General features: G+C 36.1%; 1 protein-coding gene and 1 long non-coding RNA gene across 5 annotated transcripts in view; one reads left to right on the top strand and one right to left on the bottom strand.

The window, feature by feature from the left end:
• LOC126849026 (uncharacterized) overlaps positions 1–15,808 on the top strand; it is a 104,559-nt gene extending 88,751 nt beyond the window's left edge. The window contains exons 1-4 of one of the 2 annotated variants that reach the window (XR_007687338.1): positions 14,283–14,521; positions 14,949–15,307; positions 15,513–15,584; positions 15,678–15,808. This is a non-coding gene — a long non-coding RNA (uncharacterized LOC126849026). Of the gene's footprint in view, positions 1–14,282; positions 14,522–14,948; positions 15,308–15,512; positions 15,585–15,677 lie in introns of those variants that run through there. The other variant, XR_007687339.1, reaches the window with a different exon arrangement.
• The window catches only part of LOC126849001 (homeotic protein ultrabithorax-like), a 112,243-nt gene that overhangs the window by 78,911 nt on the left and 17,489 nt on the right, over positions 1–15,843 (bottom strand). The gene's annotated exons all lie outside the window — the stretch shown is intronic.

Raw genomic sequence — 15,843 nt, 5'->3', positions numbered from 1 at the left:
AAACTCAGCATCGGCTTTAAAGCGAATTTAAAGGGAAGGCCTACCCCACTAAAACTGCTCCACGATCGCACTTACTAACCATTTATCCACCTCTTTCCCGTTCAGGGCGGGAAGTCACCTAAATCTCGCCGACCTAAAGTTGCAGTCAATATTGTGACCGAAGGAATAACGTATCGCGTTTCACTTTCCCCCTTTGTTTCTCGCGCGCGCGCTCGTGTCTCGTTTTTCTTCCCGCCGTCACGTCGTTCCTCCAAGCGTAGTTATCCGAGGCGCTGATTTGATGCACGTTTCAGATACAAGCATCAACCAACCGGATTTGCAGATAACGAGCTGCTAATACCGTGCTCCGAGAGACTTATGAGGAAGCGTATTGAAATTTTTGTTTGTTCGTTTTTAGCACTCAAGGATATTCCCATATTCTTACCGGTGCGCCTAAAAATCGCTCTACGAACTCGACGCGAAATAAATTTTGTAAAAATACAGTTGTCATTTTTTTAAATACGCCTGCTCTTCAAAAGATAAATATTATTAACATGAATTTTTAATTAAAAAACTATAACAAAATATGATAGAACTGTATACAGTTTCTCTCTGAGCAGAGATATATCCTCTATAAGAATTTCGAGCCTCTAGTTTATTGCAACTTTGTACAAGCATTAGTGCGATAAGTTATTCAGATAACGGAAGTCTACCAACGAAAAATAAATACACGATGAATTTCAGTCGTAGGGAGCTAACGGAGCAAACACCATTAAAATTTCCGAATATCACGCACAAAAAAGGGCAACGAACGCGACCTAATATGGGCCAAAGGACGACCAGGTCTACGTTAGATACATTCCGGCCGTTATTTTGCAGATTTAGTAGGCATACAAGGGACGGTCTGCGCTGATAATGCTGCTTCAACTCTCCGTCCGACTATTCGTCTGTGGGAGAATTTGCTAGGGACGCGACTTTTCCAGATATCGTCGCAAATTAATCTCCCCAAACCTTCACATTTGAACGATCCATTTGCAGCATTCCTCACTTAAGCTTAAAGTCGTTTACATGCTAAATGTAACGGTAAAATTTAGTTCAAGTAGGCAACAAGACAATGTAATTATCTCTTTAATTTTTTACGACATAATATCTTTAAAGATAAAAATTGCGATTATTAATTGCGCATCATAAGTATTTCAAAGCTTATTATAGAATAGTGTTAAAAATAAAAAATAATTTATATCCTTTACCGGAAAGAGTCTTTTATCTTTTTTTAATTACGTGAAGAATTTTTTCTTTTTTTTTTTACTCCGAAATCAAGAACGACGATATCACACCGTAGCGTAGCCGATACCTAATAAAAAAGGATAGTACTTTCGTATAAAGGTAGAATTATGCAAAGATCTCGAGCGCATTTCCACAGATGAAGGGGTAGGTTAAGTGCAGCTGCATCATGGGCCAGACCTAGGATTAATATCGCAGACATGGATAATAAGATGCGCGTTCGATTTTAAGTGGTGTGCCGCGGATCAGAATCTGTACAATCGACCTGAATTGGCTACGTTTAAAATATGCAATACTTCTCTCAGTTTAAAAAAAAAAAAAAAATGATATAAATATGATTATGTATATCTCGAAGTCTCTTATGGATATTAATAATAATAATTTTGACTTACTTTTGGATATTCTAAAATAAATGATCGCAAATCATATCTTAAAATTTTACTTATATACAGATGAAAATATTCAACAAAATAACATAAAATGAAATTATTTTTGTAAAAAAAAATTTATTAAAATTTATTATCTCTTATATTCATCTTTTTCGATTGACATGAAATTAAATGATATTAATCATGTCGTGGCGGAAGCTCATACGCTTAAACATGTTTTTGTGTAAGGCGTAATTGCAATGAAGCATCGGGGAAGATAAAGGAACGCCTGCGTCTGGTCATGGTCGATGGCTGGGCTTCAAAGACCCAGAGGTCTATGGGAGAAAGGATCGTCCGATCCGGTTAGTGGGGGAAATCAATGATGGACGGATTCTCAGATCGCGTTTCCCCGATGGTTCGATGGCATCAATAAACACATGTGGGAATGGCATTCAAATGAAAAGATATCATTAACGTGTGCATCAAGATTTATTATTCATAACATCGTCAGTTGCAATTAATAACGCAATCGTAAATGATCTTTGACATTTCCTGCCGGAAGCAATTTATTATCACTTGTATACGCACATTCCTCGCACAATTTATTATATAAATAATATTCTACATAATACTTTCAAGAAATAATTGTTAAAATCAATGCAAAAAACTTTTTATTGTTTGTATATATTATTATTATTACCGTCAAAATCCCTTTTGCGCGCTTTTAATTTTATTTCAAAATTCTAAACAAAAATTTATCATATTTATTCGATATTGTATACTTCACGTTTACTCTATCAAAATTATTTAATTTCTTCCAAGCTATAAATATGCTAATCGCGCATTTTATTATTTTTTATAGTGCATTATATTTTATTTATATCTTCTTATAATGTAATTAGGAAACATTGTCCGAAAAAAATATCGCCAGAGAGTAGACAGATGGTCACTCTGATGGCGCTCTTGACCCATAAACCATGGAAACAAGTTTTTATGACGGCTCTCGTGTATGTACATGAGATAGTAATAGGAACAGCTTAAAGATTGTCTGTGATCACACTAGAAAATTTTTTTCTCTCTGCAAAACATGCTCGCAATTAATGATAAAAATATTTTATATCTGCGATGATTAGTTTTTTTTTTTTACAATAATAAAGCAATGTGGAGGATATAAAATTAGTATGTAAAAATAAACTTGATAGCTAAGAAGAATAAGTCTTTATCTCTTTTTCTAAAGAAGACAATACTGCTTTTCTTGTATCCTTGAAGATACTTCACACAATGATGTGACTCTAATAATTTATCTTGCCGAAAGAGCAAAAATGATATAATAGAGACCCGATGTAACTATGTTCAATATAAAGCTTATAATATTTTGTCTAACTTACAGCATAACATAATGCTTCAAAGAAGCGTGTAATAAAATATATAAATTTATATTTCCTATTTTAAAACTTCAATATCATAAAGAAAATATTTAAAATACGCTCCGAAATCGAAGCAGTCCTGATTTTGGAAAATAATCGCAAACCTATATTTAAATATTTTATTTTGACATGAATTATTAAATTATAAAATAATAAAAAAAAAAAGACTAAGACGGGAGAGATGCAATTTTCCGTTATGTTAGATATACTTTAGATATGAATAAAATACACCTATATCTCGGCAAAGTGCGGACGCGCGCCTATCAAAACACGCGTATTTTTGCACCCGGGATTTCATCGTGGCCTTCACGCGCAGCCACGACACATTTCATTCTTCCCAGAAAACATGCCGAATACACGCTCGTACGATACTTTGCTCGACATAGATCGAGCTTCGATCGGGTGTGTGCGATTGAGAACGTCCGCGGGTTACTTTCCCAAACTGTAAAGGAGAAAATAAAAGGCCGCTCTATTAGCATACGATTGGCACCGTCCATCTTAATTCCCGTCCCTCTTCCACTACCACGTGTCGCTTTTGTGTTCCCCTCGTATGTGTATCCGCCAACAATGTTTATGTCCGTGTTCTTTTGGTATGCCGGCTGTAAAGCGCGCACGCGCCTTCGTCCACTGTGAGTTACTGATTGCGAGAGAGCACCTCTCCCCGTGAATAAATTCTCTTTGCTACGTACGTGTGCTCACACGTGTGGATACGGTGTTGCTTTCTCACAAAGTGATAATCGTACCTTCATCGTCCTAGTCTTTCATTATTCCAAGCTTATCAATTAAACGAATGTCGTTTCGCATTTCTGACAATTATTATGCATTGCAAAAAACGAAAAATTTATCGAGAAAACAATATTTTTTATCCCACAATGTGTGCTTTTAAAAAAGTAGTATTTTATGATAATAATTTCATTAAAAAAATGTGGAACTTTTATATTACTGTCTAGAATAAAATATTTTGTAAAAACACATGAATATATTTAAAATTCTCATATAAATCAAATACTCAAACTTTAGATAATTTATACATATGATACATACATACATATATATATATATATATATATATATATATATATATATATATATATATTTGTCCCGAGATGTTTTGAAAGAATTTCAAAATACTTTGCATCGTCAAGATCAACAAAAAACTCGCATTATTAGTACGATCATTTATCGAGGCCATCTTGAACAATATTCTTTTTCGTGAAATAACATATTATTATCGTTAGTGTTGCTATCGTAATGATCGTCATTATTGTCATCAGGAGTGTTGCTTGGATATTCTCATATTATGAAGGATCATACAATCTGCTTCTCGATGCAAGATTCTGTAGGATAAAGGCTCGGAGTCGAGAGTCCACAAGACTCAATGCTCATCAATATTCAATAATCTTACGAAGTACTGCTTTTTTATTTTACTATAAATGCAAATATTTCAATAATTATTTTTTTAATGCAAATATTTTATATCTCCTCACAGGATACATTAATAATGTAATAAATAACAAAGTGGTACGTGAATATATATACTTTTGACATATTTTTTAACTTTTGATATTCTAGAGAGGACAAAATTATTAAAGATGAACAGATACTTTAATTACCATTATAAGAATATTTGAAATATACTCAAAATCGAGACGTAAATATAAAAAAGAGTGAAATTGCGGCGGTTTGTAATAATGGAGTTTTAAAGTACACTTAATCACGCGTATACATCGATTCTATCAATTAGTTTAAGTACGATGCTAACTTTACGAGCGAAAAGTTATGGATATATAAGTGGATTGCGCCGAAGAATATTTTTCTCTCGAAGCTCTCTTGGCCGGTAGGGGCGAAGAGAAGAGCCACTGTTGGCGGTTTGCCCTCTCTCTCTTCCGTTATGCATTCCTTATTGCCTACATCCCTCATCCTCCCATTTCTTGTAGCAATTTCCGCAACCTTGCGCGAACGCAATATATTAAGATACTTATCAGCGACTATTAATTTATAATGCCTTTAATTTAGATTATAATGATAATATCACTCCGCACACAGGATACTCACTCGACATATTTGGAATAAAATGTGCCTATAAGAGTTCGGCAACTTCATATATTGTCAAGGTACGCTTGAGACCGCATCATATTATCCCTGAGGACAAGTAATGACTGTTGGACGCCCGAAGAGAGACGACTATTTCTCTACCCGCGATGAAGAAGAGCCACTGTCGGCAGTCCGTCGTTCCTTCTGCGCGCCACGCACGCTCTTTATTACCCCGGTCTCTCTACTACCTCTTCTAGCGCGTTCCCGCGATTCTGTGCGAGAGTCCGAGGAGGGGTTTTAGGGTGGGGTTATCATATTATGTCGAGTCACGAACTCGTTATAACACGGCAAGACAGATCGGCGCTATAAAACCACTCAGTTTTGGTTTAACCAAAGGGTGTACACGGCATAACTGGTTTACATTCCGCCACCTCTCTCTCTCTCTCTCTCTCTCTCTCTCTCTCTCTCTCTCGCTCTTTCTCTCTGCACATTGTGTTTTCCGTAGCACCCAAGATTCGATTCTCTCATACAGATACGCGCGGTAGGTAGAGGTAGGTAGGTAGGTAGAGAGAAGCTTGGCGCAGAGAAAACGAAATAAAAATGGCAACGGATGAGAGAGGGAAAGAATCACGGGGTTGCAAAGAAGAACCGAGATGCGCGAAAACACAATATAAAAGAGAAGGATTGGCTGTGTGCCGCGAGAGAAAAAGAAAATATGGAATTGACGGATGTAAAAACAAAACGGAGAAGATAATGAGTGTGGAGAAGTTGTACAGGCGAGAGGATGAGCGTAGAGACAGCAAAACGGACCGGCGTAAAAACATCAAGTAGAAGTGGAAGAAAGCTCATGGTAGCATATTTTTGCGACTAAAAAAAATTAGTTGCCAAATACAAAGGTATAATGGAATGGCGAATGAAGAAGATGGCAGCCGGGGGAATTAGGAACTAAGAAGAGACGCAAAAACGAGAAATAATAATAACAACTCGGGAAGTAGGAAAAAAGCCATGTAGAAAGAAATTCATCAAAGGAACAAAACAAACGGTTTAATTTTGAAGCTGTCCGAAATATATTTCAAAAAAAGGGAGATTTGTGCGCGAAGAGTGCAGGCAAACCGCATCGCAGAAACAATCCCCGCGCCCAACTCATTCCCTACCGAAACCAGCAGTTTCGTTTCACGCAAATTTGAAGTTACATCGCTAAATTGACGTTTAGCTCTGCGTTCAGCTCTTTCTTCGCGAGAAGAAGATTTTGGATCGCATACACGATACTTCCTCCCCTCCGACAGGTAGGAACCAGTTTTCGTCATCTTATTATTATCACAATTCCGTTTGCGAAGTCATCGCTACGTCAATCGAATCTGTCGGTTGGGTATCCCACTGATGCATACTTATACGTCGCGCGTATATACACGGGGTGCGTGTACATACACATAAACGCCGGGAGAGAGAGAAAACGTGAGAGATGTAATTTTAGTTACGGCGAGTAAGTAATGAGCGATCGGCAGTCTGAATACCAATTTCAAATGCATGATGATGCGGCGGCATAGGGCCACACGGTATCCGCATATTATATTGCGCGCGTACATAACGTTGCAGCATCTCGTTGAACGCGTCGATACGCCAAATTATAGGATACGTTGCAATGGGGGGGAGGAGGGGGAGGGAAGAGTAGAAAAGAGGGAAAGCTTCCGCGTGATACTTAGATTAGACTCGCTGTACATCAAAACAAGAAATCAGGTCGCGAAAGAATTTTTGTTTACGTATATAAGCGCGTGTGTATTATACACACATGCGTATCTGAAAAGAAACTACTTTGTCGAAACGCCGTCGTTAATCCGTCGGCGCGTCTAAGATTGTAATAGCGAGACCGATCAACGATAACGATCCGACAAACGTGCTTTAATTTAAGAATGAATTTTTAGAATGCATCGGACAAAGAGTAGCGACAAAACGATATGATGTACCTAATGGAGGCAAGAGGTAAAAATCTCCTCAGGGGGGGGGAGGAGGAGGCGATTTTATCGTGCGCGCGTGCGTCGTTTCAAATTTTTAATTTTTATCAAATGGAGATAGGGACGAAAAGAGAAAATTGCTACTTGGAAGATACATCGCGGGCTCGGGTAAGGATACTTTTACCGGGGCACTGATTACGCTGCACCAGGTCTCGCGTGTGGTAGGAGCTGAAAGAGGTGTTTCCAAGCCGCAGACCACCGCCGAACCCCACCCCCTCTTACCCCTTTCTTTCCCCTTCCAAGTTACGTAAGGCAGGATTCGCGGGCGACGCTCGCGGGGCTGCGAGAATTCGTGGCCGAACACAAAGCTGATGAACGATACCGAGATTATCACCCGTGCTCCCCTCCCGTCCGGCTTCGCTTCGATTCGAATCGCGTTTGTGGAACTCGTTTTATTCTTGTTTTTTTTTTCTTCTTTCTTTTTCAGTCGGTTCAACACACTTCTCTGCGCGCATGTGCTGACTGGCGTGATTCTAACTGCACTCACATACACACACAGACACATACATGCCGGGCTTCGCACTCGTAAATCTTCGTAGGCGGAGCGCAATGTATTTGCGTCCGATACTTGTCCGAGATCATGTGCGGCTGGACTCCAATCAACCTCGCTCACGTGACAGATATTCGCGTGTAACGTATATCATTTTATCTCTTTTTCGTTACGTCTCAATTAATTAATAAATTAATTAAATTTGGTAAACAACCCTCCCCTCGCATTTTAATGGTTCCGATAGATGATTAAAAAAAAGAAAAGATGCAATAAAGTAAGATGAAATAAATTGTGAAGCGAAACACGTTCTCCTCCAGGTGCACTGGAAGAAACGTGATATAATTTTACTTCAGATATAAACTGTTATTATGACTTTCACAATGTAGATTCTCGACTATTATCTTCGTCACCATATAAAGTCATAGATGTAATCCAAGCGATGACATCACAATTTACTGAAAGATGGATTGAATTAACGAATGCACACACAATATTCTTTATAAGAAACAGCGATCGATGAGCCATCGACGGTGGATTGAGTTGAACTGGCGGGATCGTAGATAGATCGAATTCGGACGGATCTGAGGTAGGCCTCCAAAGGTAACAGTTATGTTCATTGTCGACGGCTTTGGCCACTCGTTTTATGACTTTTTCCGTAAAAAAAAAAAAAAACCTAACGGTTTCTTCCGCCGCCGTTATGGGGGCACCATTTATTTGTCAGGGAAGCGCGTGGATGTGTGCTTTAGTAGTATTAGTAGTATTTCGTGTCCGCGCGCTTCTTCTCGTATCGTGTAAAATGACAGTATTGGAGGACGAACGTGCCGACGTGCCCGTCCCGCCAGTTTTATATTGCTGACCAAGGTATAAATTACGCTGTGATATCCGACATCTTACGTAAAATTCTAGCAGTTTATATATTTATTGTGTCGAAAAAGAAATTTTAGTCCTTCGGCCTAAAATGTAGCCAAATACAAAGAGAACAAAATACTCATATATAATCCCCCTTTATAATATTATAACTTTTTTATTATTATTTATTATATTTCATACTTATTTATTATATTTCATACTTGTATATTTTTATTGTTTACATAACTATACGAAATATTTGACGTATTCCAATATTTATTGCATCTATAAATTTATTTTTAATTAATATCATGCCTATCATTAATCTAATTTAATTACAAGTTAATTGAATACATGTTTCTTGTACAACTTTTACAATAAATTATTTAATAAAATGATATAATATATTTAATAAAAAAAATTAAATTTATTGATTTTTTTTTTATTAAAAAACACGTGAGATTCTTGTTGCGTGTTGGAACGAAATCTGCGGATAGTTTTAAAAATACGATTGCTCCAATATAGAATACACTATAATATATAACGCGCAAGACTCGGATGCAAGACCACTTTTAACCGGTTCATAAATCAAACAAACGACTTCGCGCATTCCTAGAGAAAACCTGCTTTGTAAAATAAAAAATCTTGTCTCGCGCGTGGTTGCTATATCGGCATTTCTAATGAACAGTTCATAAACTACGCGAGCACCTATTGTATCATCGACATAATGTTTGTACGGTTTAATTCTCATCGAGACGAGATTACGGAAGATCTTACAAATCGATCTCTGTATTATATTCTTGAAGTGTATGAGTGAGAGAAAGAGAGAAAGAGAGAGAGAGAGCGATGGAACAGTTATTACAAAACACATATCGTCGATATATCATTAGCGTTTCGCCTAGCGGTAAAAATAATCTTGTGAATGATTCACGTATGCAATTTTACCGCGACAAAAATAATCTCGTTCTAGGTATCGCTGCTCATTATATCGTAAAAGGTATCTCGTCGAACTAGATGTCACGTCCAAGACAGGACAAAGGACAGAAACAAGGAGATGCAAAAATTTGCGGAGGGCAGACAGTGTAGTAGCCTGTAAATTATCGGGGCTAATGGTGCACAACAAATGCTTGTCCGTACTTAAGCTCATAATGTCGGTTCGCGCGCCAGCCTAATATCGTTCATAGCGTTTAATAAATATGTCGCGATATGTCATAACTTTTGTATATGTGTGTGCGCGCGCGCGCGCGCGTGAACGGGCACGTATGCATGACAGCCGGGCAACGTGACATCGTTGAGTTACATAATGTTCAACTCGAACGCTTAATCGCTACACAATGTTACCGACTAGCCGTGTCCCTCTTTCTCTTTAACACGCTCTCTACGCATACTGATAAAATAGGCGCACGTGACGAATATGTAATTTCACTACAAATTCTCCGTGCATCGTACGTTTTCATTAGCACAAAAAGCACTTTCAGATTAGAATCTCGATACGTTTTGCAGATTGCTCATTCATCTTTTCATTGACGTGATTGAGTCAACTAAAGGCTTTCTCTTATCGATCAATTGCGTTAATTCAATTTTTACTACCACTGATCTTTTTTTACAAAAAACTCATCAGTCACATCATTAAATTTACTTATTAATTTAAATAGCTTAAAAATTATTTCGTATTACAGATCATACAATATCTGTATAATAGATTGAATCGGAACTTAGTTTAGGCATTTACTGCACAGCTGGTAAAGGTCGAACACAAATAGGTAGGAACGTCAGGCATAATTTATCTGTCTACAACTTCCCGACCGTTCAAAAGAATTGCTGAAACGTTGCTAAACGAAAACTTCTTAATTTTAAAGTCCCTTTGCCTGTCCTACTCGATATTAACGTCTTCAGCTTAAGTTCTCAGCACACGATTCTTAAGCAAATATATTGGAGGAGATTATATAATCAGTCATATCTCTTGTTTTAATATATATATATATATATATATATATATATATATATATATATCAATAAATTATGAAACTTTTGCATAATAAATTTGATAATTTTTTATTACATAATAATAAATTAATACATAATAGTAAATTAATAAAATGGATATTATCTAATAAATATCAGAACTCTCTTGATAGAATAATGTTTAAGATTATAAAATCAAACAATTTTCATGTATTTCTTATGAAAGCTAATTGTCGTAATGAAAGTAAAATATTGCTTATGTTAATTATGCAATATTTTATATAATATTCTTCGAAGTAAAACGTAAATAAATTAAAACGTAATAATTTTTCTTATAAATACTATTATTTTTTATAGAATATAATATAAAATAATAATTTATTAAATAATAATTAAATATATAGTAATAATTTATAATTTTAAAAGAAAAGTAGCTCTTTCCTAATAATAGTATAAAAATAAAAACAAAATTTTTTTAACGTTAATTTTTCTATTATGTAGATATGTTTAATTTTTTAACTTTTAAATCGTGCCTCGTAAGATTGTTGAAGACATACAATGTTCTCTCAATAATGGAGTAGTAAAGGTATTTGTGGTCAGGTCGTAGCCAGGTTGGCAGGTGCTGTCCGTAATGGCCGCCCATCGACACGGACGAGAAGAACGGTGGGCAAGTTCGTCGGTGCAAAAAGTGCTACATAAGAGTTATGTGAACGCGGAAGATTATTGGCAGTATCAACGGACCCGATTACATCGTTGCGTATTAATTGAATATCGACGCGCCGAGGTCTGCTCCGCAGATGGTGTTGGTACGTGAGATGAAATAAGAATAAGAAACAAGGGGAAAATTGCTTCTAAAATATTTTTCCTGTTGTGTCGTCAGCGCGACGATTGCGACGATTATCTTATAAGCCGAGTGACGCCGTCAATAATTCTTCGCTGTTTCATATTAAAAAAATTGTGGTTTTTTTTTACATAAAGTGAAAACTTGAAAATTTTTCCTAACATTTATGAGACAATCTAAAAGCGTATATTTAAAAAAAAACCTTTTTAAATTGTTAAAACTTCGTTTAAATCATAAATATATTGACATATTAAAAATATTGACCAAGAAAATAAAATTCATCAGGATTTTTATTATTCCAGTGAATACTCACTTGGATAAAGTGTGTAATGCATTCTTTTAATAATATCTTTATCTATAACGTACAATGAAAAACTGAAAAAAATGTGCGCATAAGAACATTTTCCGATTCAATTATTTTACCATGTACCCGTCTATCCCTGCGGCCACAACTAGACATGGCTTTTGTGTCTGGCGGTATATATAGTATCGTTTCGATCGTCGAGCAACTAAACACATTCTTCATACCTACGAAGAGCACGGCCGGACCAACGTATGTATTATCTTAGCCTCGAGCACAATATATGTATATAGACAACTTTAGCCTATATAGGTATCTATAATATCTCGTCAATGCCAGATTCTCCCGGCTTATGCTAATCATTAAATATCTGAAATTATTTTGATTACAAATTTTTTTTTAAATTTTATCTAAATTAAAAAAAAAATATTTTAAGAAAGACATAAAAATAAATGCTTAAAAAATAAGTGCTTAAAAAATTTCTTGAAGAATTTTCATTATACATCAAATGTCTAAATAAACATGAGATCTATTAAATATAACATAAAATTGTGTCATTAAATCGCTTTGATAATTGTTCTAATCAAAAAGACCGTGCGTATTTTCTAAATAAAATTAGAAAAATTAATTAATTGATCGAAATACTAACAAGGACGATATATACAGAATATTCAAAATTAATTGATCATACTTTGCCAGTTTGTCAGTTGTGAGTAGAAAGAAAAAAAATATTATTTAAGCTTATAAGTTTAAACGGAAATGTTTTATTAAAATGTTGTGACGACGGTATTAAAGATGAATAATGGATTCGCAGTTAATATTATATATCAGCATGTAAAAAGGGATTGTTTCTTTTTATCTATTCATAAAAACAGTGATGAAGTTTGATCGTTTAACTTTGAAACAACCTGTATACATGGGGAATTCGCGACCGCTAACAGTAACTTCTACGGTATGAAATTTGCAAAATGGCGAGATATAGCGTACGGCCGTGTTGTTGGCTGTATATAAAGTCGGGCTAGCTCACGAATCGTACATGCGAACAGCTCGTTTATCAAATTGAGAAACCTGGCGGAGGCAACCACTGGCGACGCGACGTACCTACCGATCAGTACTCAACGCCTCGGCGCGCGTCACGCTTATGCTCATGCATGTTCACCTGCTTATTTTTTTTTTCCTCGCTATAATACGTAGACGCGAGGAATTCATACGTAATTCCTTATGAAGGTTACGGCTAATAAGATATATCACGGCACCTATGCGAAATTACAGTAAGCTAGATACAATAGTAAAGTAAAATTGAACTGTGTATCGGAGGAAATAAAAATAATGATTACATGTACATTTTTCTTTGCAATGAGGAATTACATATTAGCTTTTTTTAGCTCGCGAAATTTGTCTGATATCTGTTCATGTAATCGGATCTTCCGTCATTGGGAATCGATCAAACAATTTCGGTAATTCTGTTTCAACTGAACGCACTCTCTATCTAAAAGGATATATATTTTTACATCAAATTGTTCAAATTATATTTAATCGCACAGTTTATTCGAATATTATATAATTATTTTATAAAAAGGCAAAAGGTTGAATAATAATAAGCAAAATTTAAATAATAATAACAACAATAATAATAACAAGCTTACTGAAAATCCTTCGAGAAGCACCATGTGGGTTAAAATTACTAGTTATGAAAGGAAGAAGCGAGACGCGGGACAAGACGCGAGCGATACGATCGATCAAAGATTATACCTTAAGTCGGCCGCTACGTATAACGCGAATAGCGTGATTGGTCGCAAGGCGATGCTTAAATTAAAATGCGAAAGGTACGCGAGAGATGTACATATCGTGTATATATTGATATCGTCTTAGCTGATGGCGCCGAGGTTGTACTTTAAAATTAGTCTACCTCCGTGAGTACAACGTTATTTCTCGATCGGTCGACTCGCGATTACATCGCAATGATGAAAATTATTTGCGCAAATCGCTCATGATGCTGATGTTTTTACTTTATATTTTTACGCGTCCATTCAATCATACATAATTGTTTAACGTCAGCGGTTTAGTGAAAAAAAAGTGAGAAAATATAGAAGAAAGAAAGACAAGAGAATCGAAGAATTATATACGCGGTTAAATATTATAGTAAGTTTAACAATTTTGACAATAATTGCAATCCGAATGATAATAAAACGATCATGCAAATATTCTTAATAAAATCAATTAATGATTGCAAAAAAGAGACATTAATGCCTACAAACTTTATTTATTATTATGACTAAATTATTTGAAACTTATACTTAAATCTTTTACTCATATGTCATTAATTGATTGATTCCAAATTTTTCAATTAAAAATTGCGGATAAGTGTAAGATACAATCATAAAAAAATGAGAATAATTATAAGAAAAAATGAATAGGTATGAAACATACAAAGACTCGGAGAATAATAATTACAAAATAATATCGCTAACATATTCGTCTGTTTTCGACTTTTATATTCTGACACATTTGTATTCCTCGGACGTTCATTATAAAATATGAGTCATACGACGATGATATGTTACAAAAATATTTTTACAACGAAAACACCTCAAGGTTCACTTGCATTTCATTTCTACCTGCTTTCCTCTGCCATCGAAGAATGCACATTGCAACTGAAGAGCGTGCATTTTTAAGAAGACCCCGATGTTTTTTGGTTGAACAGTACGAAGGAGAGAGGCGGGCGTGGAGAAGGGAAAAAAAGGGCGTAGTAAGTCATACGGAGAGGCTCGTACGTCATACTTCATCCGGGCCAACGGAGCAACACATGGAAAGGGCTCTCCCCGCACGTATACGAAGAACGCATTCACTCGGGCTGCCTCTTTAGGTCGCGATGCTCGATAGTGTGGGTTCCTATACGTTACGTATGCCTGAATATTTCGTATACCTCTATACACATGCAGGAGAGAGACCCCGAACCACTTGATCACCGGTGTGCAACATGCACGCCTATACTCGACGCGTATCCGTCACATAATCCTTTAATAGAGTACGCAAAAATTGATTTTAAAATACGTGTTGTGGTACGCGAACGTAAATTTGTGAAAAATGGACGGACACCCTTTTTCTATATCATATTCTCTCCATAATATATTTCTCTTTTACATTTTCAATTGCTCAGAAGAATGAAAAGAAATTATATGCATAAATAAAAAATGTTTCAATGACAGTAAACTTAATATCTACCATATATATATAATTACAAGAATACATTATTTGTTTATTTAGTCGTTAAATGAATATCTATTTTTTGAAAATATAATAATGTAAAGTATTAATAGATCGCATAAGAAAATATTTTAAATTTGCGTAAGGCAACGATCCGTTATATGATCCGTATGTTTTCTGTTCGCGAAAAGGGAATCCTTACTACGGACGCACACGAAGATCGGGGCTGATCCTCGTTGATACGGGAGCAGAGCGCTGTGTTACCGGCAATCCTCGTAAACGGCCATAGCGGCAAGCGTGGAGGTTTCACGAGAAGGAGGGATAAACGAATCGAGCCACGATTTCGTTGTCGTAAACGTCAAAGTTACGGTTACAGCGTTGTTCCTAGCTGCTTTATATTGAACGAGGTTGCTCCCCGAGGTACGTAACACCTACTCGCAGACGTCGTATTGCAGAAAGTAGCGCTACTACTACTTTTCAACTCTGGGAGCGATGCAACGAGCGGGCAACCACGTGGCTTTTACGCGGGAATCCGGTGAAGGAATTCAAGGTTCGTTGAGTACCTCTTTGGCCGTATCGCGCGCACAATTGGATAAAGCACAAGAGTGATATCAATCTTCTTTTTGATTCGCAGTATTACGGATTTATTGCGCTAAAGTAAATTAAGTAATATTATTATTTTATATTTTCTTTTTTTTTCTAACAAAGATTATATTATTCGTGTTAAATATAATAAAACTAGATCATCTTTTTAGATAATGTTTCTTGCGTATCGGAAATAAAGGATGTAAATTTCAGAAACGGAAGCTACAGAGCTATCATTAATAGTAAGTCCATCGGACATATTTATCTTGATTAATACTCCTTTATCAGGTTATCGCGCGACCCTTAATGTGACTTTAAAAAGGACCATTTTTCAGATCTGCACCGTAAAAGAGGTTCTCTCTCAATGGGCTTGAATGAAGAGATGCCTAAATAGCACCCCAGCCTCTCTATCGTTGTGCCCTCTAATTACCCTGTAGACGCAGTCAACCCCTCAATGAGAAGTGATAAATATTGTTCGCGTTTGGGTGTATCCTGAGAAAG

The sequence above is a fragment of the Cataglyphis hispanica genome, chromosome 4, assembly GCF_021464435.1.
Source record: "Cataglyphis hispanica isolate Lineage 1 chromosome 4, ULB_Chis1_1.0, whole genome shotgun sequence".
Taxonomy (NCBI): Eukaryota; Metazoa; Arthropoda; class Insecta; order Hymenoptera; family Formicidae; genus Cataglyphis; species Cataglyphis hispanica.
The sequence above is the reverse complement of the archived record's forward strand: the minus strand, read 5'-3'. Positions and strand labels throughout refer to the sequence as shown.